At 37.9% G+C, this 26893-nt stretch overlaps 1 long non-coding RNA gene across 1 annotated transcript in view; it reads left to right on the top strand.

Moving 5' to 3' along the window:
• Positions 1-16860, top strand: part of LOC135361786 (uncharacterized) — a 574061-nt gene extending 557201 nt beyond the window's left edge. Inside the window, exon 5 of the long non-coding RNA XR_010405776.1 lies at positions 14591-16860. This is a non-coding gene — a long non-coding RNA (uncharacterized LOC135361786). The remainder of the gene's footprint in view (positions 1-14590) is intronic.
• The last annotated feature ends 10033 nt before the right edge of the window (positions 16861-26893 follow it).

Genomic DNA, 26893 nt, shown 5'->3' with positions numbered 1-26893 from the left:
TTCTCCAGAATAGATCACATCCTAGGTCACAAATCAGGTGTCAACCAGTACCAAAAGATTGGGATCATTCCCTGCCTATTTTCAGACCACAATGCTTTGAATCTAGAACTCATCAAAAGAGGAAAGTCAGAAAGAACTCAAATACATGGAGACTAAAGAGCATCCTCCTAAAGAATGAATGGGTCAACCAGGAAATTAAAGAAGAATTTTAAAAATTCATGGAAATGAAAAAGAAAACACAACTGTTCAAACTCTTTGGGTGCAGCAAAGGCAGTCTTAAGAGGAAAGTATATAGCAATACAAGCCTTTCCCAAGAAACAAGAAAGGTCTCAAATACACCACCTAACCCTCGCCCTAAAAGAGCTGGAGAAAAAACAGCAAATAAAGCCTAAACCCAGCAGGAGAAGAGAAATAATAAAGATCAGAGTGGAAATCAATGAAATGGAAACCAAAAGAACAGTAGAACAGATCAACAACACTAGAAGCTGGTTCTTTGAAAGAATTAACAAGATTGATAACCCCCTGGCCAGACTTATCAAAAAGAAAAGAGAAATGACCCAAATAAATAAAATCATGAATGAAAGAGGAGAGATCACAACCAACACCCAAGAAATACAAACAAGTATAAGAACATATTATAAACAACTATATGCCAGCAAATTAGGTAATCTGGAAGAAATGGATGCATTCCTAGGCATGTATCAACTACCAAAACTGAACCAGGAAGAAATAGAAAACCTGAACAGACCTATAACCACTACAGAAATTGAAGCAGTCATCAAAAATCTCCCAACAAACAAGAGCCCAGGGCCAGATGGCTTCCCAGGGGAGTTCTACCAAACATTTCAAGAAGAATTAATACCTATTCTTCTGAAACTGTTCCAAAAAATAAAAATGGAAGGAAAACTTCCAAACTTGTTTTATGAGGCCAGCATTACTTTGATCCCCAAACTAGACAAACACCCCATCAAAAAGGAGAATTACAGACCAATATCCTTGATGAACATGGATGCAACAATTCCTGCCAAAATACTAGCCAATAGGATCCAATAGTACATTATTCACCACGACCAAGTGGGATTTATCCCTGGGCTGCAAGGTTTGTTCAACATCCGCAAATCAATCAATGTGATACAATATATTAATAAAAGAAAGAACAAGAACCATATGATCTACTCAATAGATGCAGAAAAATCATTTGACAAAGTACAGCATTCTTTCTTGATAAAAATTCTTCAGAGTCAAGGAATAGAGGGTACATACCTCAATATCATAAAAGCCATCTATGAAAAACCCACAGCAAATATCATTCTCAATGGGCAAAAACTGAGAGCTTTCCCCCTAAGGTCAGGAACACGGCAGGGATGTCCACTATCACCACTGCTATTCAACATAGTATTAGAAATCCTAGCCACAGCAATCAGACAACAAAAAGAAATCAAAGGCATCCAAATCATCAAAGAAGAAGTCAAACTCTCACTCTTTGCAGATGATATGATACGTTATGTGGAAAACCCAAAAGACTCCACCCCAAAACTGCTAGAACTCATACAGGAATTCAGTAAAGTGCCAGGATATAAAATCAGTGCACAAAAGTCAGTGGCATTCCTATACACCAACAACAAGACCGAAGAAAGAGAAATTAGGGAGTCAATCCCATTTACAATTGCACCCAAAACCATAAGATACCTAGGAATAAATCTAACCAAAGAGACAAAGAATTTTTACTCAGAAAACTATAAAATACTCATGAAAGAAATTGAAGAAGACACAAAGAAATGGAAAAACGTTCCATGCTCATGGATTGGAAAAACAAATATTGTGATGTGTCAATGTTACCTAGAGCAATCTACACATTCAATGCAATCCCCATCAAAATACCACCACTTTTTTCAAAGAAATGGAACAAATAATCCTAAAATTTGTATGGAACCAGAAAAAACACTGAAAAGCCAGAGGAATGTTGAAAAAGAAAAGCAAACCTGGCAACATCACAATTCCAGATTTCAAGCTCTATTACAAAGCTGTCATCATCAAGACAGTATGGTACTGGCACAAAAACAGACACATAGAGCAATGAAACAGAATAGAGAGCCCAGAAATGGACCCTCAACTCTATGGTCGACTAATCTTTGATAAAGCAGAAAAGAATGTCCAATGGAAAAAAGACACTCTCTTCAACAAATGGTATCGGGAAAATTGGACAGCCACATGCAGAAGAATGAAACCGGACCATTTCCTTACACGACACACAAAAATAGACTCCAAATGGTTGAAAGACCTCAATGTGAGACAGGAGTCCATCAAAATCCGAAAGGAGAACACAGGCAGCAACCTCTTTGACCTCAGCCACAGCAACTTCTTAGAAATATCGCCAAAGGCGAGGGAAGCAAGGGCAAAAATGAACTATTGGGACCTCATCAAGATAAAAAGCTTTTGCACAGTGAAAGAAACAGTCAACAAAACCAAAAGACAACCAACAGAATGGGAGAAGATATTTGCAAATGACATATCAGATGAAGGGCTAGTATCCAAAATCTATAAAGAACTTATCAAACTCAACACCCAAAGAACAAAGAATCCAATCAAGAAATGGGCAAAACACATGAACAGACATTTTTCCAAAGAAGACATCCAGATGGCCAAGAGACACATGAAAAAGTGCTCAGCATCGCTCGGCATCAGGGAAATCCAAATCAAAACCTCAATGAGATATCACCTCACACCAGTCAGAATGGCTAAAATCAACAAGTCAGGAAATGACAGATACTGGCGGGGATGCGGAGAAAGGGGAACCCTCGTATGCTGTTGTTGGGAATGCAAGCTGGTGCAGCCACTCTGGAAAACAGTATGGAGGTTCCTCAAAAAGTTGAAAATAGAGCTACCATACGACCCAGCAATTGCACTACTGGGTATTTACCCCAAAGATACAAATGTAGGGATCCAAAGGGGTACGTGCACCCCGATGTTTATAGCAGCAATGTCCACAATAGCCAAACTATGGCAAGATCCAAGATGTCCATGAACAGATGAATGGATAAAGAAGAAGTGGTATATATATACAATGGAATATTATGTAGCCATCAAAAGGAATGAAATCTTGCCATTTGCAATGACGTAGATGGAAGTGGATGGTATTATGCTGAGTGAAATAAGTCAAACAGAGAAAGACATGTATCATATGACCTCACTGATATGAGGAATTCTTAATCTCAGGAAACAAACTGAGGGTTGTTGGAGTGGTTGGGTTTGGGAGGGATGGGGTAGCTGGGTGATAGACACTGGGGAGGGTATGTGCTATGGTGAGTGCTGTGAATTGTGTAGGACTGTTGAATCACAGACCTGTACCTCTGAAACAAGTAATACATTATATGTTAAAAAAAAAAAAAAAGATAGCAGGAGCGGAAGAATGAAGGGGGCGAAATCGGAAGGGAAGACGAACTATGAAAGACTATGGACTCTGAAAAACAAACTGAGGGTTCTAGACGGGAGGGGGTGGGCGGATGGTTTAGCCTGGTGATGGGTATTAAGGAGGGCACGTTCTGCATGGAGCACTGGGTATTATACGCAGACACTGAATCATGGAACACTACATCAAACTCTAATGAGGTAATGTATGGTGATTAACATAACATAATAATAATAAAAAAAAGAAGATGTGATATATTATTCAGCCACAAATAGGAATGAAATCTTGCCATTTGCAACAACATGGATGGAGCTACAGAGTATAATGCTAAGTGAAATAAGTCAGAGAAAGACAAATACCATATAATTTCCCTCAAAAGTGGAATTTAAGAAATGAAACAAAGGAGCAAAGAAAAAAAAAATAGAGAGAAAACCCAGTAACAGACTCTTAACTATAGAGAACAAACTGATGGTTACCAGAGGGGAGGTAGGTAATGAATGGGTTGAGGGAAATAGGTGATTGGGATTAAAGAACATACTTATCATGATGAGCATTGATTATAGAATTGCTGAATCACTACATTGTACTTCTGAAACTAACATAACACTGTATGTTAACTATACTGGAATTAAGATTAAAAATTTAATTAAAAAGTATAACTTAAATGTGGGGGCATAAATATAAATGTCTTGTATCATTGTCTTTTAGTCAGCATCTCTCTCAACTCATTCTAGCCCCACTTAGTTTATCATCTCATTTCTTTAATTTGGACACTTTTAATATGGCTTTATCATGAGAGGCATAAAGATTTCAATAGTTAGTGGTGATCTGGGGGATTTCAAGCTGAAATTTTTGTCTTTTCAGTCTTAACAATAAAACAATACAGAAAGTACCCAAATCAACAGGATAAATCCAAGTTGCAAAATTATACCATATTCAAATTACACTATTGGTATTTAGATTCTTTTTCTCTTAGGAAAGATGTTTTGACAATAGTTTTTAATGGCAGCAGAGTCTCTTATGTGTAAAAGAGACCACACCATAAAGACACTGAGAAATTGACACTCAATTTAGGATATCTTCTGATATTAATTGTCCCAGTGCCACGCTGGTAGCTTTAAGCTAAGTTACTTTGGAAAGTATTCCCAGGCATGACTGTAGTCAGGAAATCATTCTACAATTTGTAAATACCACTGGAGGACAAAATGTGGAAGTGGGAATAAACTGAATTTAAAGACACAAACAATCGTACCTTGTTTGTGGGTGTGAGAGAGAGAGAGAGAGAAGCTTGCTCTGATCCACAGAGCATACAAGAGGAAGTCTTCTGAATTTCAGAATAGACCAGAGGCAGAATGAAATCTAAATCTGGCAAGCTACTTTCTACAGTGTCTCCATCTGATGAGTTTGCAAATCTCCAGTGGAAAAAAAATCTATGATTCCATTCATATAGCTTTTGGGCATCATGTCTATATGCACTATAACGTTTGACCTTCATGAACAAGGGGGTGGTTTTAATTCTTTGCAAAGCTGTAGTTTGTGCAGCTGTGGACACTCCTTCAACATTTTGGGAGAAGGTACTGAGCATATTTAAAATAACACAAGATTTGGGGCGCCTGGGTGGCTCAGTCATTAAGCGTCTGCCTTCAGCTCAGGTCATGATCCCAGGGTCCTGGGATCAAGCCCCGCATCGGGCTCCCTGCTTGGTGGGAAGCCTGCTTCTCCCTCTCCCACTCCCCCTGCTTGTGTTCCCTCTCTCGCTGTGTCTCTCTCTGTCAAATAAATAAATAAAATCTTTAAAAATAAATAAATAAAATAACACAAGATTCTTAATCACTTTCTCTGTCAACTAGAATTGGTGGTTTCCTGAAGTGCTACATGAAACCACATGAGATTTCTCCTGGTGGGCTAAAAAAATGGTGTTCCTTCAATATGATACTCTTTACATATTGAATTGTTACGTACTTTGTGGAGGCAGAGGAAAACTTTTTAAATTCATAAAATTTTTTCTTTAAAATGAAAAATTCATAATTTTAATATAATTTTTACATAAGCAACTGAATAAGAGGCATATAATCCATATTCATTTAGAAAACAAATTACTAGTTGCAGGTGAACAGTATTTTGTCATGTCATTCGGTTTTAGAATTTCTGCTCACTTTATTTTTTAGCGTTTATTTTTTTTTTAAAGATTTATTTATTTATTTGAGAGGAAGTGTGAGCACGCACCAAGGGAGTAGGGGCAGAGGGAGAGGGAGAGAGAATCTTAAGCAAACTCTGTGCTGAGCACAAAGCTCAACATAGGGCTCAATCCCATGACCCTGAGATCATGACCTGAGCTGAAACTAAAAGTTAGACACTTAGCTGACTCCACCACCCAGGTGCCCCAAGAATTTCTGCTCACTTTAAATCTATTCCTGGTGACAGTGGGATACCTGAGATTGTACCATGAAATCTACACTTAGATGGGGCAAAAACATTTAACAGAGCGAGGGCATTCAAGCAAGAGATGCTTTAAAAATTTCCACTAAGCATATTCCCTACTTTGGGGGATAAGGAAAATTTTACATTTCACCAGTATGGAAGGACTGTCAAGTGGAAATTGAAGTGAACTGGCACCACAGATCCAGTTCATCACTGTGATAACTTAATATCATTCATGGAATGCTAATCAGGGCAGCTGGTAGCTTACCGCCCTTTTAACCTGGCTTGGTGTTTTTATGGAAGAGACGTATTAAATGTAATAAGGCTTGGTTCTTACCTGTCAGGTCCTTTCTTCCATTGTCCTTTACACAAAAGAGTAGCTAGCTTCAAACCTTTCTTTTTTTTTCTTTTTTTTAAAGATCTTATTTATTTATTTGAGACAGAATGAGAGAGAGAGAGAGCACATGAGAGGGGGGAGGGTCAGAGGGAGAAGCAGACTCCCTGCCGAGCAGGGAGCCCGATGCGGGACTCGATCCGGGGACTCCGGGATAATGACCTGAGCTGAAAGCAGTCGCTTAACCAACTGAGCCACCCAGGCGCCCGCTTCAAACCTTTCTAATTTATGCTTTCAGTACTCTTCCCGCATCCTTGACCCTTACCATTTCAGTACACATGCTTGAATCTCAAAAGCCAGAGCCTGCACCTTGGCCTGAGGACTTGCTCTGAAGCCAGATTTGCCTGTGCAAGAGGCAGGCTGGAGGTACTTAGGGAATGAATGCTCCCCCGGAGCAGCCTTCAACCAAAGACTGATGGGAGTTAGTGTTCAATAGTTAAGCTCCTGCAGCCCTTGAGGAAGCCAATCCTGAAGCAAGTGTTCTACACTGTCTCCCACAGTTCCCCAGTTAGAACTGAGGCCCAGTTGTCCACAATCACTTCTTTGATAAAGCAGCCTTATTGGCTGCCTTCCATTGTCAGTCTCATTGCTCCTGGTTCCTCTACCAATGCTTCCTAAAACTCCTCCCAAACAATTTACTTGTAAATCTTTGTCTCAGGGCCACCTTCTGGGGGAATTCTGGAGAATCTTTAATAGAAACACCTTCAGCCTGACTATCCCTCAAACCCCCAAATAACTAACTGAGCCACCTCCTATTCCCAGTTATTGAAGGTCTAAATCTCTACTTCCGGACATATTTTCATATTGGCTTTTGTCTGGGGCATACTATTACTTTGGAAAATCCTCAAAAGCAAAAAACATATAACACATATAATATCTTCAAGGAGACATATCTCTATATATCTCCTTAATCATACTTAACAAGCACTTGCTTCAGACTGAAGCTCTGGTCAGCCAGCAGCCAGCAGAGGCCTGATTCATATAACCCTCAAGAGCTGTGTGGCTCAGCAGCTCTGGAAAATGAAGTTCAATCTTAAAATTAAAATGTTGCAGGGATAATTTCTGACATTCAGCTTTTCAGATAATTGGCCTGCATAGAATAAAAAGAACATTCATCTATCTTTCCTTTTCCTCTAAGCAATTTAAGGACTTAAGCAAATTAAGTTTAATGCAGTTCACAGAGGCCCAAGGCAGTATTCACCTATATCAAAATCACCTATGAAGCTTTCTTAAAATACATTTTTTTCTGAATTCCATCTTGAGTCTGGAGAATCAGAACTTCTGGAATTGAGGAATTCACATTTTACAATCCCTCCCCTCCTAAAATAATGTCTATAAACTTATGTTACATCAGCTTGGTGCTCGATAAGTTTTTTTTTTTCACTTTTCCTTTCTTCTAATCTCATAGTTAAGTTGAATCAGATTGCCCCATTCTTTTGACAATCTAAAGGAAACATATTTGCATGTACACCCTGTAGAACAGTATTGACTTAAGCCTACGCTTAACACAAAATAATAAACTTAATAATATGTGCAAATTCCTATAATAAAAATGAAACAATAAACGCATAGAAATATGAGGAAGAAATTACACCCATTAAATGCATCTAGCCTGATGAGTGATAGGATGGCTGCCTATTCAAGCTGGAAATTTTACACATGATCGAAGCTTTATTTAGTCTAATGGAATGTGCTTCCTGAATTTGACTGTGACTAAGCCAGAGCACAATAACAAGTATTATGTGATTGGCCTGAGCTCATTCCCATCTCTAAGTCATTGTGATTCATTCAGTCTTGACTGCTTCTTTCTCTCAGGTAGCTAATAACCTTGCTGTTCTCTGGTTTAAAAATTCATTCAGGATATTACAGAAACAGACTTGGCAGTCTGTTTGCATCATGGGTTCATCTTTGTAGCCTCTATCTTAAAACTTCTGAAATTACTGAAGATTCAGCCTCATTCTACAGTACAGGAAACACAAGCTCAGTGATTTATGGAAGCAAAATTCACAGCAAATGTTATTAGTGGCCAAGATTAATGAGCCCATCGCACTGCTAGATAATCACATGGGTGGACTAGTGCCATACTTATTGCACCAGCCAAATAGAGATAACCCCAAAATGTTTTTTTTTTTGAAGAATTTAATATTTGAAATTTCCAAGAACGATATTATTCTTAGAAGTTTCAGAACACTCATACATATCCTTACATTTATTTGTCTTTAAGAGAGGTAGTGGTGTACCAAAATCTAATTGGAATTTGTGACTTCTGAACATTCTTAATCTAAACTTTTCCTGTCCTCCTACATTGCTTAGCCACTGAATATAAACCATAAATGATAGCATCAGATGTCAAAATGCTCATATAGCCTGGGAAAATCTTTGTTATTCCAGTAGTCACCTGGGTTGTCCATGTAAGCATCCATATTGATACTCAAATTGTTTTGAGAGTTTGAATTGATCATACAGGGGACCTTGATTTTAGGAGAAATATACTTCATTCCCAAATAATCCCTCAAGGCTGGTACATTTCTAATGTAGATGTTTTGATTGGCCAGGGGTATTGTGAAATGGCCATCTACCGTAGCCCTTCAGACTTCCCAGGGAAGTGGCAAATCTCCCTGCTTTTTGTATCATTTTCAAACTCAGGTTAGGTCTTGCCTTTCTAAGACTTCTCTTTACATACTATGCCTCTGAGTCTATCCCCACACAGTAAGGAGATATTTGAATTTTACCATCAGTTGAAGAAAATCCTATGTTTCTCTTGTCATTTTTTTTCAGAGATTCAGTGTGGACTCATTCTGGACCACTGGTTGACTATGAATTCTAGGAAGTGTGCAGTTATCAGATAGTAATCTAGAATTCATAATGACTTATGAAAGACATATAGTTTATAATAACTCAAACCACATCTCAAGTTTCCCCTCCTCTAGAGTCTAGAGTGAAGGCAAAATATCATCAGGCAATATCCTGGATAGAAACACTAGAATTGTGGATCTCCAACAATATAAGCCTAAGCACTTCAATCTTGCTGAGAGCATTTCACATATTCTTTACATTATGGAACTTACATGGTTAGTTCAGGCTGACTTCCATCTATTTCTTACTTATGGTCCTGGACCTCTTCCACTTTGCTGTCACATTGCTAAGTTCAGGGTAAGGGAAGGCAGACTTCTCCCCCTAGCATGATAGTGTTATCATATTGGTTAGGTCCCTGACAGATCTGATGACTTAATTTGGTATAAATTCTTTTAGTATAGCCACTCATATTTGACTCATGTTTCCATTTCTTATGGTCACTCTCTTTGTGAATGCAGGTTAGCTTCTCTCGGAGATAGTTCTAGAGATGATATAAATAAAAATATACAGTTGAACACATCAAACAATTCCTTGCTTCTTAAAATCTTTGGATTAAGCTCAGTCCTCTTGAATCTAGAATGTATGTTCTAGGGCAGTAAAAATGGGGAAAGATACCAATTGACTGAAAAAATCCACTCCCCAAGCAACCAACTTGCTGAAAGCCAACATGGTTGCCATTTGTATATGAACATTGATCATTTAGGAAATATCTAGGATTCTTGGGACACCTGGGTGGCTCAGTCAGTTAAGCAGCTGCCTTCAGGTCAGGTCATGATCCCAGGGTCCTGGGATTGAGTCCCAGTTTGGGCTCCTTACTCAGAAGGGAGCCTGCTTCTCCCTCTGCCTGCCTCTCCCCCCTGCTTGTACTCTCACTCGCTCTCTCTTTCGTGCTATCTAGCAAATAAATTAATAAAATCTTAAAAATATATATCTAGGATTCTTGGGGCACCTGTGTGGCTCAGTCGGTTAAGCATCTGCCTTCAGCTCAGGTCATGATCCTGGAGTCCCAGGATTGAGCCCCACATCAGGCTCCCTGCTCAGGGGAGTCCGATTCTCCCTCTGCCCCTCACTCCACTTATGATCTTTCTCTCTCAAAATAAATAAAATCTTTAAAAATTTTTTAAAAAATATCTAGGATTCATAAGGTGAGAAAACTATTTTTGTTTTATTTAATATCATGTGAATTGCTATTTTTTTAAAAAAAACAACACCAATAACAATTATAAAAGAATTTGTTAAGCTTGACTATCTGGAGGGAAAAACTATTTTGATTAATTCTTCTCTGTGCAAAAATCTGTTAATTTTTCATAATAAAATTGTTTAGGTTTCTACCACTATGGAATTCCATGGAAACTGAAATGCCAAGCCATACTGTTGTACTGGTCTTCATGAAGAATCCAGGGTACCTTCCTTGTCTTCCCCTTACCAACTCATGGTCAGAGGACAGGACTCACTCCCTGAATATCAGTTTCTCAATTAAAAAATGAGAATGAAAGTACCTGTTTCATTTCTTTCTAAGTGGGATAAAGTTGGACTCAAGTATTGACCAATGAGACAGGTACCAGTTGGGAGAGCTGAAATATGTTATTTTTTTACGGTGGCAAAACAAGTAATATGAGGGGGAAAGAGGATTTTCCAGGGTTTACTGATGACTGAGTGTATAAGTAGAAAATTCAATCTGCTGGCTATTAATACAAACAACTCTGGGTAGCCCAAATAGTTTAGTAAACTCTGGGCAAATATTTAATGAATATATTGTGGTCTGACTATGGGAGACTGTAAATCCTTTAGCCTGAGGCTCAATGCAATCATGCTTACTGCAGCTCTGAGAGCTTGTCCGGGGAGAATGATGATCAGTGTTGCCCAGACCTATCCATCTAACACTAAATCCACCTATTTGACCAGTCCTACAAAAGCCGTATCAGTCACAGGAAACTATTCTGAGACTGTGCTATTTAATTTGCTACTAAAAAAACAGCATTTTCTATCATGCTAAGTATCTCATCCAATTGGTTCTACAAAGCAATGTTTGGGGTTTTTTTTAAAGATTTTTTATTTATCTGACAGAGAGAGAGCACAAGTAGGCAGAGTGACAGGCAGATGGAGAGGGAGAAACAGGCTCTCCGCTGAGCAGGGAGCCGGATGCGGGGCTCGATCCCAAGACCCCAGGATCATGACTTGAGCTGAAGGCAGCCGCTTAACGGACTGAGCCACCCAGGCACCCCTACAAAGCAATGTTTTTATTGGTTTATTTCAGGTGGAGGAAATCTGTCCATTAAGTCTAGAAGGCATGCTAATTATTTTTTTTTCCTTTTAATTTTAGGGAAAAAATTCAGGCTAATGCAATCTGTTGTCTTATTATACCCAGTTACTATGCCCCCTCTTATAAGAGAATTATAAATCTCTATGTGTTGCCATGTGAATTGCAGTGACTTCCCTTGGAGGAGTGACTTCCTTGGCTCAATGATACCACTCTGCCTGTGTGACTTGCTTTCATTAGTGGAATGTGGGCAAAGTAACATATGCCATGTCTAAAGCTGTGAGTCATGTATGATTCAACCATCTCCATTTTTCTGCATTGAGAAAGATATGTACCTAAGAAAGGCTGCTTCTCCTTATGTTCTGGGATGAATGTATGTGGAGCAGAGTCATAGCTAATGGGCAGCTACCACAGCCTAAATACAAAATAAACAGGAAATAAACCTTTATAAACCTTTGTTGCTGGGTTTCAGAAGCTGTTAGTTATTGCAGCATAATGTAGCAAATACTGTCTTATACATTTAACAAAATGCTGAACATAGTGAAAAAAATTTCCTCTCAGGGACTTACAATAGCCAAAATCCTTCTCAAGCCAGATTTCTTTTTCTTTTTATTACAAACATGCAAGACATTTCCACTTCATGGAACTTACTCCTTTAAAAAAGTAGTATTTATGACACATAAGCTAAGACTTTATTTTTATATCTACCTTGTCTATGTCATATATTATGCCAGGTCCTTACAAATATTTTCCAAGTCTTCAAAATAACTGTATAATGAGAAATTACTCTGGGGCTCTAAGGAGGACACTGGGGGTCAGAGGTTGACATTACACAGGCCACAAAGACACAGTATTCCAACCCATGCCATGGCCCCCATCCATGCACATTTTTTAAATCACTTCTTAATCATCCTTCAAATTAAATGATGTTTTTGAAAAAACAGAAAGAATAGGTTTGAGAGATGTACGATTAAACAGAGAAGACATAGTTCCACAACCAAAGCCCCCACATCCTTCCCCAGAGCTCCACTTGAGGGATAAATTGATCTTTTCCTGCTGGTGGCATACTGCCCCTTCTCCATTTACCTTAGAAACTGTATGTTTTCCATCATACTGCATAGTGTAACTATGCAGATTTCAAGGACATGGTTTAGATAACTACAGACAAAAATTTTAGCAGGATGGGATTTCCTTTTAACATTTGCATTTTTGTTACCTCTATTAACAAAAGTACTCATTGTTTTGGCAAATAAATTGAAAAATGCATTAAAGCTTTAAAAATGAAAACTTGCCGTGATGGATTTCTCTGAATGTAGTTTATAGATCAATTAAAAATTGGCATACACTTAACAGTTACACTACAGGATTGGTCTACATGTTTAAATTGATAGATTCATTTATTAGGTCATTTATTCAGTAAATTCTATGTAATAGACTGGGCCTTTGGATACAGTGAATCCCACAGTCAAGATCTACCCTCACATCACTTACAATCTATATGGAAGACAGACAATGAACAGGTTAAAAAAGGGGCAATCAAAACTGTTAAATATTAGGATACAGTCTATGAAGGAAGTCATCAAGGCTAAGACGGAGATGCCTACTTTGGATAAAGTGGCCAGTTGGGAAAGTGATAATTAAGCTGAAACTTAGCAAAGAACCAAGCAAAGAACTGGTGAAAGACCACCTCAGAGGGAAGATTGAGGAAAAAGTGTGGAGCCAGGAAAGGAACAGCAAGAACAGAAAGAAGGCCAGTGGGCTGAAGTGTAATGAACAATGAGAGTGACCAGAGGTGGTGAAGAGATGGAGGAGAAAGTGGAGTTTGTTTCAGGTAGAACCTTGAAGAATTTAATTAGGAGCTTGGGTTATTTTTCAGGGCAAAGGAAAGCCATCAGAGAGATTTTATGACTAATGATTTAGCAAATTCATTTTAGATGTATAGCAAAATGAACTAAGAGAGGGTAGGTATGGAAATTTTTTTTACCTATACATATAGTCAATATTGATCACACAGTTTCTGTATACCTCAGAAGCAATGAAAATAACTCATTCTGTAATGACTTAGCTAATAGGAAAGACAGAAAAGGGGAGATTCCAATTAGGAAATTATTAAAGGAATCCAATCCAGTTAATAGGTGAGAGTAACTTGGTCCAGATGGAAAAAGTTAAGCAGATCTGAGGTATGTTGTGGAAGTACAATACACAGAATTTGGTGATGGGTTGGATGTGAAGTGTAGTACAAGAGCACTCAAGAATGGTTACCAGTTTTCTAGCTGTAGATGTGAGAGTATTCTTTTCAGATGGAAAAAAAACCCTGGGCAATAAAAGCACAGGAGAAGAGAATCACAACTTCCATTCTGGACACTGAAGGTATCGAGGGACAGACATGTAGAGATATAAATTGTGGGATCCAAAAAGTAAGTACTGGCTTGAAACATAAATGTCAAGAACTACTCCTTTAGATCAGGGGTTAGCACACTACTGCATGTGGGCCAGATCTAGCCACTGTCTGTTTTGTATGGCCCCACAAGCTATGAATGCTTTTTCATATTTATTTATTTTTAAATGTGTGTGTATATACACATATATATTATTTAAATTCAATTAATTAACATATAATGTATTATTAGTTTCAGAGGTAGAGTTCAGTGATTCATCAGTCTTATATAACACCCAATGCTCATTACATCACATGCCCTCCTTAATGCCCATCACCCCCATTACCCCATCCCCCACCTCCTCCCCTCAGCAACCCTATTTATTTCCTATGATTAAGAGTCTCTTATGGTTTGTCTCCATCTCTGACTTCATCTTGCTTTATTTTTTCCTCTCTTCCCCTCCGAACCTCTATTTTGTTTCTTAAAATCCACATCTGAGTGAGATCATGTAATTGTCTCTCTGATTGACTTATTTCGCTTAGCTGTTTTTTCATATTTAAATTGTTGGGAAAAATTCAACACAAGAAGACTATTTTATGACACATAAAAATTATAGGAAACTCAATTTGTAGTGTCCATAAATAAAGCTTTATTGGAACATAGCCACATTCATTCATTTATGTATTATCTATGGCTGCTTTCATGCTATGACTGCAGAGTAATTGTGACAGAGACCATATGGCCTGCAAAAGCAAAAACACACACTATCTGCCTATTTACAGAAAATGTTTGCCTACCACTAATTTAGATATTAAACCTAAGGGATTGGATGGTGGAAATCCTAGAAAGTTTTGCTTTGCCTTTGCACCCAGCTACCCAGATGTCCTGGAAGAATGTGGGAACCTGGAAAGAGGACCATCTATTCACTTGCCTGCTGTGAGTTCCACTTGTGGACTCTCTAAGGATGAAATAACATCAGAAGAGAATGATGAATTAGAAGAGCCAGACAGAGTTCCTGCATTGCAAGCTCCAAATTAACTGTATAGTGAACAGATTTGCAAAGTTAAAAAAACACATGGGAAAAGGGCCTTCTGTTTATTTTTTCTCCTTATTAATTCACCACAACCACCATCAAGTGTCCCAGTTTTTGTCTGGGAAGAGAGGCTGACAGGGCCAGTGATCAAAAAGCAGCTGGAAAACCCCAAGAAATTATGGAACTCTCATAAAAGAATCAAAGGACAATGTTTTTCAAACCACTTGAAAAACTGAAGAGTCCATTCTGGTCATGTTATTGTGTTTTTTGTGATGTGTTAACAACTGTAATGAAGGACATCAGCATTTGTGGACTGGAGTGGAATGTTGGCAAAGAAATTCCAGTCTCCTAAATGACAGGATTCACAGGATCTTTTAGGGAAGCCCATGATTAGTATGAAAATAATGTCCATGATGTATCTTAAGAACGAACCCAGGTAAGTAATTGTTCAGTAAAATTTCAAACAAATGAATGTTTATAATAAAGTATAAAACATATTACTTATTAAATATATTTATACTTATCTTCTACTTGATCTATATAAATTGTCAGTATTTATTAGGTAGTTTCTGTAGAGCTCAGAAACAATGATAATATCTCTTTCTGGAAAGGTTTAACTAATAGAGGAAAGAAAAGAGGATGTTTCAGTTGTTTACCTCAGGACTGCAACTTGAGAGTGAATGTCAAGGAAACCACTAAATCTTAAAAAACAAAACAAAAACCTCTTTAGTTCAATATATCCACCAAGCATTTGAGTATAGGTGGTATTTTATTAGTGTTTTTGAAATATTGACTGTGATACAAGGAAGGCTAGAAGATGCCACATCCATTCTTTTTTTTTTTTTTTTTTTTCCCCTAGAATTTTACTGTTTTTAATTGTGGTGAACCAGCCTCATTCTACCAGTCATGCCTGCTTACAATGACATATCGCTTTTCCATTTCCTGGTCACTTAAGTTATCCATCTATTTACTTACCTCTGATATTGCCAAAAACTACAGTGAGGAAAAACATTATCCAAGCTATTATATGTTGAGCTATTATTTAAAAAAATGGCATTTATGTATAAATAGTTCCAGGTGTAGAACTAAGTTCATATATTAAACTTTCTGGAAACTCCCTTCTAGAAAATTTTGTCATAGACTCATAAAATTATTTTTTTATAATACATATCATAATGTAGAATCTGCCTATTTGTGCATATGTGCACACATGTACGTGCACGTGTGCATGCACACACATGCCAGCCATTCTGTACATTTCTTAAGGCAGTGACTACTCAGTAAATGTTGGACAAAAGGAATAGAGACACATGCATACATATATGGTAGCTTTGATCTGGACCAATGTAACATTCCAGTGGTCATGACCATGCCTTATTCTATTTAGAGGGTACCAGTGTTATTAGCAGAGCACCTTGCGTATACCAAGTACCCAATAAACAGTGGCTTAATGTGGAATAAAATCAGTAACGCCATTTTCTTTTTCAATACTGAAGGGCATGGCATAACTTTCAATAAATACTAGATTGTTTTCAGATGAAAATAATAACATTTTATAGTTTACAAAGTGCTCTTATATCCAATTTTCATTTAATCCTTATTACAGCCCACAAACTAGATATTCTTACTCACATTTTAAGGTAAGAAAATTAAACACAGGAAGTTATAGGACTTGCTCAAGGTCATCACAAAATAAGTCACCATGTTGGGAAGCAAACCAAACCTTGATCTCTTTGCACCAGATAATTTCTGTGTAGCCTTCATAAACCAAAAAAGTCTGTCATTTACAAGTGGGGATGCTGATGGACAATTTGTATCATCACCATTTTAGATCAGCATTTATGGTATCTATACCTACAAAGCCACCTTCTTTTTTTCTTTAAAAATTTAAGAGCTGGGTATTTGCCTTGTGAAAATTCACTGAAATTAGAAACATCTTCTGCACTGTGTCTTGTGATGTCAGGCTTTGCTGCCTGCTTATTAGCTTATTAAGTCTTTCATGCTATCAAACTCAAAGAACCTCCCAAGTTCCAAAATGTCTCAAGTCACATCTTTACCCTTCCCATCTGTGTAGTTTGTCTGAAATTCCAAGTTATTCCGTTGAAAGTTTTAATAAACGATTGTTTGCTTTGATAATCTTATGCTCCCTGTCACTTATCCTCCTTTGTTCTTTATTTTTCCCATGAGTTCATTTAAAAAATCTATTTTGATTAGTAAGAGGTTTATTTTTCCATTTTGGTTTTGGTGTTTCGTTGGATTTTGTTTTGTCTTCTTTAATGTCAAGTTTCAGTGTAAAAATTTAGACTAAAAAGGCATACATGTACAAAAATATAACCCCATATTTCTAAAGCTACAATTAACAAAATGACTTTTGGAAAGGAAGAAGGTAGAAAAGGTCTTGGTAAACTTGGTAAAATGTATGTTTTGAGGGGTTTGAAGACCTAGATTTGAGGTCCCTGGTGTGGTACTTTTTATCACTTTCTTTTGACCCAAGCCCCATCACCCATCATGGCTCCATCTCTGTTTCTTTATCCTAGGCTATGGGCATGATGAGGACTTTTGAGTGGCTTTTAGGGTCTTGAGAGGACAGATAGAAGCACAATTTAAATTCTTGGGCACTTTATAATTGCCAAGTAGCATTATGCAGGCAACATAAAAATAGATTATTAAATGTCATCAAAGAGAAAAAGCAAATGTCATCTCTGCTCCACTGTTGCTAGGGAAAGAGGCTCTTTGTCCCTTTAAGAGCTCTCAGACGCATTTCCAATTACATCTTAAAAGCCTTCCTGGTTGTGTAGTTTAGGTGCATCCGGTAGCACAGCCGTGTTCCGATCTTCCTGGCAGATGTCATAATTTACTGTCACCCTCATGCAGGAATGCAGTGCAAGGGGCCCCCATGTTGGCTCTGTGATCCATTGCCTGACAAGTCCTGGGTGTCAACCTTAGGCAGGCCCAGCGGAGGTGGAACACCATTTACCTGATAGTGCCTGTGATAAAGTGGGCAATTAGATGCACTTGGAAAATCCTGGCTGGAAACTGGCTGGCATTTAAAAAACATTACAGCCAAGTCAGGCTTCATAAAAGTTAATGGGGAAAAATTAAGTCTTTCAAGAACTACCTTGGTCTCTAAGGAAGTCAGGAACACAGGATTCAATAGCTTTATCTCTTTTTGTGTCTCCCCCACCTTCCCACTCTATTTCCCCCAGACAGGGTAATATATTCTTATTGGAGGTGGGAGTAAAGGGGAGAGAAATGAGAGTTAAGATTTAAAGTTTTTGATCTCAGAGCCATGATATTTCTTTATTCTTCAACCCCTTTTTTTCCCCTCCCTGCCACAGTCACAGTGCTAGGATTTAATCTGGCACATTAGCTTACATTTTGTCTCTCACTGGAGTTTCTTGAGTTTGGTGCCAGCTTGAGAGCATGATTTGTTTGACATGTATTCAACGGCCCCTTCTTCATTTCCTCCTAACTGGATAGCTTCAGCTTGTCAATGATTAATGAGTCTGGAAGGTGAGCGACAGTTATCTTAAAGGGCTCTCAAAAGTTTGTTTCAAGAGACTAGCCAAAATCTCTGGCTGCATTAACTACAGTTAGATTTCCTGTTGATAATAGCCCATGGAAAATAACTGCTCGCCCCCCAAGCTACCATGTGCAAAACTCTGTTTATCAGCCAACATTGTGCATGTACTCTCCATTGCCCTGTGCATTTGCCATTTCCCTTCAGGCTGATAACATTTTACCTATGAGAAGTAGGAAGTACATCTTGAGGCTGGTCCAACACTGGGCCTCATTTGGAGTGGAGGCTTTCTGAAATTGAAAAGTCAGGAATGATCTGGAAAATGTGCTTACAGACAGTGGAACAGGAAAGCAATTCCCTCCCCAAGGCTAGTTCCTCCTCTTCTGTTAGATGGAAAAGGTGGGAGGAAGGGACAGGGTGTTCTCTGTGTGATTGGAATTCCCCTCTAGAGTCATAGGGGATGAGCAAGCCTTTGGTTTTCATTTTTTATAGTTTGTTTTGCACCTAGAATAATATGCTTGCAGATAGGAGTCAGAGGTGTCCACATGAAGTTTTTTTCCTTTCTAAATAATGATGAGCTCTACACCAAGCTGAGAACTACTAAGGAATGCTAGTGGCTGGATGGTGGGGCCTGTTTGGGTTCTGGCCTGATTGTAAGGAGACCAGAAGGACATCCAGGATGTGCCCTGATGCCAAGCCACTTCATTGGGGTGGGGAAAGAATGATTGGGTCTGCTCACCAAAGTTTTGAGAGGACATCTGGGATTCTGGGTCAATACAGTCACAGTCTCTTTAATGAATAAATAGGTTTGTTTTAGGTTGTTGGAGGTTCAGGAGTGGGAAGCTAAAGAGGAAAGCAAATGCTTCTAGACCCCAAAAGAGTTCTGGAGACTGAGATGATAGAGTGCCCTTCACCCATACATACATTGGTCCCTCATGTCATTCCGTGGTACTGCCAGAATAGACCCAAGTTACATTTTCCTTATGAAACCATTTCACACTGGACTTGAAGCCCACTCAACATCTTTGGAGAGTACCCTTGAATGAGGGGTCTACAAGACGGTATTAAAGGAAGGAAGTAAAGTGTGTGTGTGTGTGTGTGTGTGTGTGTGTGTATAAAATGCTCCCCAGGGGACTTGGATTTTTGAAAACTGTTTCTACATGCATATTTAGTTGAATATACACATGTAGAAACAGGGTTTTCAAAAATCCAGGTCCCCTGGGGAGCAGTCCCACCTTCAAGGACTGGCACTGTAGAGAACCAGAGACTTTCATGCTCTGAGCCACAAGACCTCCAAGGTTGCTGTGGTAAACTGTAATCAAGACCCAATTCCTTACCTCTCCCTCTACACTGTTTGAAGCTTCTCCTATCAAGAGGTGGCATCAATATTCCTACCCCTTGATTCTGTCCCTGTTACTTTCCTGGGCCAGTTGTGGAGGTTATGCTGTGCCAGTTCTGTCTAAACCCTAAGTGCCTTGCGTGTTTCCTTTTGCTCACTCAGCACTCTTCTATCATGGGCATGACAACATGCCCTGAATAACCCGCTGGAGGTTGAGACATGAGGGACAGAGCCGTGTTATCACAGTTGTCCTGAGACCATCTTAAATCAGCCAACAGCTAACTGACCTCTGGAAATGTGAATGGACCCACCTGAGTCCAGCCTCAATAAATCTGTTTTGAGCCAGAGTTTGGGGGTGGTTTGTTATACAGCATGACTGCAGCAATAAATAGCTGATACAGCTGCCCTCTTTTTAGTGCTCTATTTCCATGTCTCTGTTCTTTGGTCACCCATTCAGATCTTTGCTAGTGTGCCAGTCTGATATCTTCTTTTACCTTACAGGATTTTTTATTCCTCCTTTTTGCTTTACCTTTATTCTCTCTTTCCCCACACCTTCCCCTTCTTATCAGAACTCTTTGTTTTTTTACAGTATTTTTTTAAATGATTTATTTATTTTTAGAGAGAGCGAGCGAGCAAGCATGCACATGAGCAGTGGGGGTGGGGGAGAGGGAGAGAGAAAATCTCAAGCAGACTCTCTGCTGAGTGAGGAGCACCTCGGGGCTCAATCCCATGACCCCAAGATCATGATCTGTGCTTAAACGAGGAGTCAGACATTCAACCAAATGAGCCACCCATGTGCCCCCTACAGTATTTTAAGTCAACAGGAGACAACCCTAGCATTAGTAGGAAAATTTTCTCAGTTTTTCACATGTATCTTCCCTATTTTGGGTTCTTTCTATCATTTAATAAAAAGAAAATAAATAAATCTCTGACATATCAGGTGATACTTAGTGCTATGGAGAAAAATTAAGCAGCATAAGTATATTACTAAGTGTTGAGGGGAAGAGGACTGGGTGGGGAAGAACACTACTATTTCAGAAGATTCATTAGACAAGGCTTCTCTGAGAAGCAGACACTTGAACAAATTCCAGGTGAATTTAATTTTTCTAGACCATATTAAAGAGGAATAAGGGACACAAAGACATCACTTCCCCAGTTACCCACTTCAAGGACTGATAGGGAGATTTACAAAAGGTCACCATGGCTTACCCAATAAAGTTCTATTCATTCACTGTCACTGAGGGAAGGAGACAGCATTTCAGGTCCTAAAGCCCTTCACATGCTTAATCCTTCTGATATCAGACCTATAACAAGCACTTGTTGGGCTTGGAATCAAGAGCTAGATTCTCATATCTGTACTGCCATAAGGAAATCATGTGACTTTGGCAAAGTCATTTATTTTCTCTGGGCTGGAGTTTTTCTCATTTGTCAAGTAGGGGGTTGAATTAGATGCAGTCTAAGGAAACCAGCAGGTCTAACATCCCATAGTTTATGAAATTGTACAGCTGGTGCTCCACTACCCTTTGCAGGAAAAAGAAAAGAAGAAATAATAAGGATAATAATATTGCCCTGCACATAGTCCCTTATAATCTTCTTGAATTTCTCAACAAGATTAAAGAGAAAGAATAACCAAGGTGGTAGAAAACAATGCATGCTACAGGATCCTGAAAAATACCTTTTCTCTCCCCCACCAAATCCTCCTACCCTCTGCCCAAATCCAAAAGTAGCTAGTCTGCTTTTTTCATGAACTTTCGTAAATCTACAGGGCTTTGATCCTTTGGGCATCTGCCAAGTCCCACTCTGAAAGAATGGTGTAGGACCTGGACATCAAATTTGCTACACTGTCCCCACTTTGGGCTCTGGAGTGTCTCTAGATGATAGGGACACTGCTAGTGGTAATTTGGAACGGGAGAGTACCCACAGTGATCTTCCATTCATTCTCTGCCCAACCAGGGTCTCACTGGAATGTGCCTGTGGTCAAGAAAAATCATGGCAAGCATTGCCTTATGCATGTGCCACAAAATGGTACTGTGGTGTTTGCAGAGAGGGGCAGGCCACCATCTCTCAACTATCCTGGAGTGGCAGAGCTCTTTACATGGATGATGACCATGTACATGACAAGAACAGCACAAGCTTAGTAAAGGTTCACATGATGTGTGAGCAGAGGAGAGGGCTGGCTGGCAAGGAGGAATGAAGCCAGGAAGGGGAAGAATGCCTAAACCAGAAAAAGGCCAGCTTCTAGAGGAAGTGCTGGTAGCCAAAACCCGCCTGCTTGGGTCTGGCTCAGCATACTCCCTCAATTCTTGACGTCAGGGCTGTCAAGGTTAGAGTATGCTGAAGGGCTGGAACTGCACTGAAAAAGCAGGGAGGGAGAGGAAGTGGGACTGCAGCAACAAGGGAGGGGCATTCGGTCTTCCTGCATGGCTATTTTCACATGGTAAGGACAAGGGAATGAGGAAACATAATTTTGCAAAGAAAAATTGTTAAAAGAAAAGAAACAAAACATAACCATCAACATATATACACACAGACGCAGACACAGACCACACACACAAACACACAGAGAACAGAGTACTGACTGTAAGGAATAAATGATTCTGTGTTCATCCTGTTGCCAAAGAGGGCTGGCTCCTTCCAGCTCCTGACTACTCACTGTCTTTTCATTGTTTCTTTTTTGATTATCCTGAAATTATCTGTAAGCTGTTTATCACTTTTTATAATTTTGTATCATTCAGTGGTTACCAATGGGAGTCCTGGACTTGGACATCCTGAGACCAAACCCAGGTTCCACCACTTCCTAATTTTGGTCTGGGTATTTGATCTCCATATTCCTTAATTTTATCATCTATCAAATGGAAATATAACAACTTAGAGCTCATAAAATTGTTATAAGGATTATATAAAATAATGGATGGAAAGGATATAGAAAATCAACATCTTACTTATTATAAATTTTTTCAACTGAAATAAAGTTGAGCAGTTTTTAGAAATCTAATAACATGCAAGAAAAAATGGACAGAAGTTTGGAGATCTTTAAGAAGGTATATGCAAAGCCATTCCTTATTTACAAAAATAGCTAAGGAGGAAGTCTTATATGTGTCAACAATTTAAATAAGACAAATATTCAAAAAATAATAAATATAATGAAATAGAGATACTGATTAAATAGAGGGGTAATGGTAGATCATTTTTCAGAATGGTTAACAAGAAAGCACAATGTATTGAAAACACATTTTAAGGGAGAAAAGAGAATCCCCACATTCTTTGATTTAGCACTTTATACAGCACTGTCATTTAGTTCAATCTTTTATTATAGGAATCTTTTTTATAATCTTTCTGAAAGCTTATCAATCAGTGGGTGATTATTTCATGTGCTTCACAGTTCATTACTCATGAAGCAGTGATCTATTCCATTGCTAAAAACTATAAAAGGAAAGATGGGCAAAAAACTACCTGGAGAAATATTTATGGCAAGAGGACAAAAGATTAATAATGTTAACTTGTGAAGAACATAACTGTAGTACTTTTGTTTCTAATATCAGGTTAAGGTTAAATTCTTATCAGTCTTTCTGATGAATACTATAAAAATTATGGATAAAATATTTAAAGATAATTTTTTATAAAGTGTGAAAGAACTGATAAAATACAGTAAAAATTTATCAGGCCAAAATTGTAGGAAAGATGTAACCCAAGAGATAGGCAAAAAGCAAAGTTTGATTTTACCCTGAAGGCAATTGCCAAAACTGACAAATGGTGAATTTTCATTTTGAAAACTTTAGCCTTGAAGGAAAAGAGGAGAAAGAAATCAAACTCAGAGCCTTCATAGGTTGTGGAGTCATCAATTTCAGTTAGGAATCCGAGGAATGTAGTATCAGAAATGAGTATAGCAAAAATAAGGTGGCTCTTGCGTGGATTTGCCAACAGATTTGCAATTCCTGGGTTCCCCATTATGAAAAAAAAATACCCAATATGAGGTAAACTAATTAAAGCAGTACTAGCTTTGGTAATAACAATAAGGCAGATGGAAGAAGTAAAGCAAATCCTTACTAGAGAAAGATATCATTATCATAGGCCTCAAAATACTTCTACAAAAATAATTTCAAGTAAAATGAGAAACAGAGAAACACGAAGTCAAAGATTTCTGAGCATCCAAGGAAACTAGGAATCAGGAGCAAGAACCAGCAGAAAATTAAAAGAAAAAGAAAAAAATGACAAAAATGTTACTGGAATTACTGGAAACAGATTATAAAATAGTTGCATTTGCTTGATTAAAGAAGTAAAAGTTTGAAAATATCTGCAAGGAATAGAAAATTTTAAGAAGTGATGTAGCATATTTTTAAAATTAACATTTCTAGAATTTAAAAAGATAATAAACAATTAGTTAAAAGTATGGATTTAAAAACAGATTAAATATAATCTAGGAGAGAATTAGAACCAGAAGAAACTTTAGAAGAAACTCTCCAGGATGGAGTACGAAGAGACAGTAGATGAAATACAGAAGGGAAGCCAAGAGGCAAGACAGACATTGAGAAGGTCTACTACTGGAGTTCTTCAAGTTGAAAATGAATGGGAATATGATAGAGCAGTAATTTTGAAAAGATGATAACTAGGAATTTTCCCGAACTGGTGACAGTTAAAATTTAGAGATTAGAGAAGCCTAACAAATCTATAGCAAAGTAAATAAAAAGGCATTTACATTTCATCATGCCGAAAGGGAAAAAAAAAATCTTGAAAACACAATAGAAAAGGAGATTACTTTTAAAGAAAGGACTGGGTGTTATAAACAACTAATGAATCATTGAACCCTACACCAAAAACTAATGATGTACTATACAGTGGCTAACTGAACATAATTAAAAAAAAAAATTTCTGCATGAGAAAAAGAAAAAGAAAGGACTGACGGCTGAATTCATAGCAACATTAAAGCCAATAGCAATGGAATGATGTCTTTATTTTATTATTATTATTTTTTAATATTTTCTTTATTTGAGAGAGAGCACAAGCCAGGTAAGGAGCAGAGGGAGAAGCAGACTCAAGCGGGGTGAGGGGCAGAGAGAGAAGGAGAAGCAGACTCCTGGCTGAATAGGGAGCCCGACGCAGGGCTCAATCCCGGGACTCCAGGATCATTACCTGAGCTGAAGGCAGAGGCTTAACTGACTGAGCCACCCAGATACCCCGGAATGATGTCTTTAATGTGCTAAAGAAGGTAACTGTTAACCTGAAAATCTATACGAGGTAAAAATATCTTCCATATGAAGAAGAAATTAAGATAATTCAGACAAGCAAAAATTCAGACCATTTGCCACTAGCAAACGCACAGTAAAGGAACTATTAATGAATGTTCTTGAGGCAGAAGCTAGTTGAACCCAGAGATATCTAAAGTGCATGAGGCAATGAAGAGCAGAGAACATACTAAATATGTGGATAAATCTAACAAAATATACAAAATAACAATAATTAGACCTAGTAATAAGATATTAAATATTAAACAGAATTAAAATACAAAATAACATTAATAGATTAACTTGGAATGAGATAATAGGGAGATAAAATATTTTAAGGGCCTTGTATTTTTTAGAACATAACAGAAATATTGACTAATTTTATACTTTTATGACTGTTCATATTTTAATTTCTAAGGTATCATTTCCAAATTAGTATAAGGAAAAATTAGAATAAAAAATAAGCCAAAAGATTATAAACAGGGCAAGAAATGAAACAGAATAAGTAGGAAAGAAAGAAAATTAAGATGGGATATTTTAAACACAAGTATGTTAGTAATTATTTAAATGTAAACAGATTGATTAAACAATTGAAAGTAAAGAACATTAACTTGGGTTAAAGGAAATCCCAATGAAACCTGGTGCACAGCATAATTCCCAGAGGAGAGGCATTCACACCATAGTTCACACCTAAAGTTGTACAGTGCACATCTATGTGGTCCTGGATCCAACGATACAAGAGATGAAAGTAAAAGGATGAAAAACTATAAAAAGATAGCTGGTATAGCTATTTTAATATTAAATAGACGTAAGACAAAAGGCATTGTTAGATAACACTCCATAACAAGTTCAATTTATAGGAAGATATAATTACTTTGCATACCCATGTACCTGATTCAAAAACTATAAATCAGAAACTGATAGAACTACAAGAAGACATAGACAATAAGAGAACTGAAAGAAGATCCAGATAAAACTATGGTCATATAGAAGACTTGAACACACATCTCACAGGAACTGGAAGAACAAGTCACTCCAAAATAACTTACTCAGAATTTTATCATATCTCTCTCAGTAACTGATAGAACTACAGGCAGAAAAAAATCAATAAAGAATAGAGGCTGAAAATTAATGAACGAGGCATTCATTATAAGGAGTAAATAAAATTTCACAAAGTAGAAGAAAGCAATAAAAATGATAACAGGAAGGAGGAGATCAACACAGCTGAATTTTGTTTCCTTTAAAAGATAAAATGTAAAAACATCTGGCAAATTAAGGGAAAAATCAGAAGAGATAAAAGGAAAAAAGGCACCAGTAACCAACATCATGAAAAAGTAATGAGGCACTGCGCACATAATATAGATGCATTGTTAAGAAATTATGAACGCTCTTTAAAAAAGAAATTATGAACACTCTTGTCAATGAAATGGAAAATTTTATTTTACTTTTTTTTTAGAGACAGAGTACGTACATACACACGCGAGAGCAGTGGGGTGTAGGAGGCCAGAGGGTGAGAGAGAGAATCTTAAGCAGTCTCCATGCCCAACATGGAGCCTGACTCAGGACTCCATTTCACAACACTGAGATCATGACCTGAGCTGGAATCAAGAGTCGGATGCTTAACCAACTGAGCCACCCAGGTGCCCCTGAAATGGAAATTTTAAATAAAATTCAAAAATATCTTAAGAAAAAATGTAACTTAGAAATATAATCTCTCAGGGTGACTGGGTGGCTCAGTCAGTTAAGCGTCTGTCTTCAGCTCAGGTCATGATTCCAGGGGCCTGGGATCAAGCCCCGCATCCGGCTCCCTGCTCAGCGGGAAGTCTGCTTCTCCCTCTCCAACTGTCCCTGCTTGTGTTCCCTCCCTTGCTCTCTCTCTCTGTCAAATAAATAAATAAAATCTTAAAAAAAAAAAAATCTCTCAAGAACAAATACAAAACCTTACTCATTTCACAACTTGTATATACTCTTAATGGAAACCAAGAGTAGTTTAAATTTTAGAAGCAATTGTGAAATGTCTTAAAAATGTTCATACGCTTTTACCTACTAGTCTCAATTCTT

This window comes from Mirounga angustirostris, unplaced genomic scaffold, assembly GCF_029215605.1.
Source record: "Mirounga angustirostris isolate CCGP_5_RB_7025 unplaced genomic scaffold, mMirAng1.0.hap1 SCAF_10, whole genome shotgun sequence".
Classification (NCBI taxonomy): Eukaryota; Metazoa; Chordata; class Mammalia; order Carnivora; family Phocidae; genus Mirounga; species Mirounga angustirostris.
Note: the sequence above shows the minus strand (reverse complement) of the source record. Positions and strands in the feature narration are given on the sequence as shown.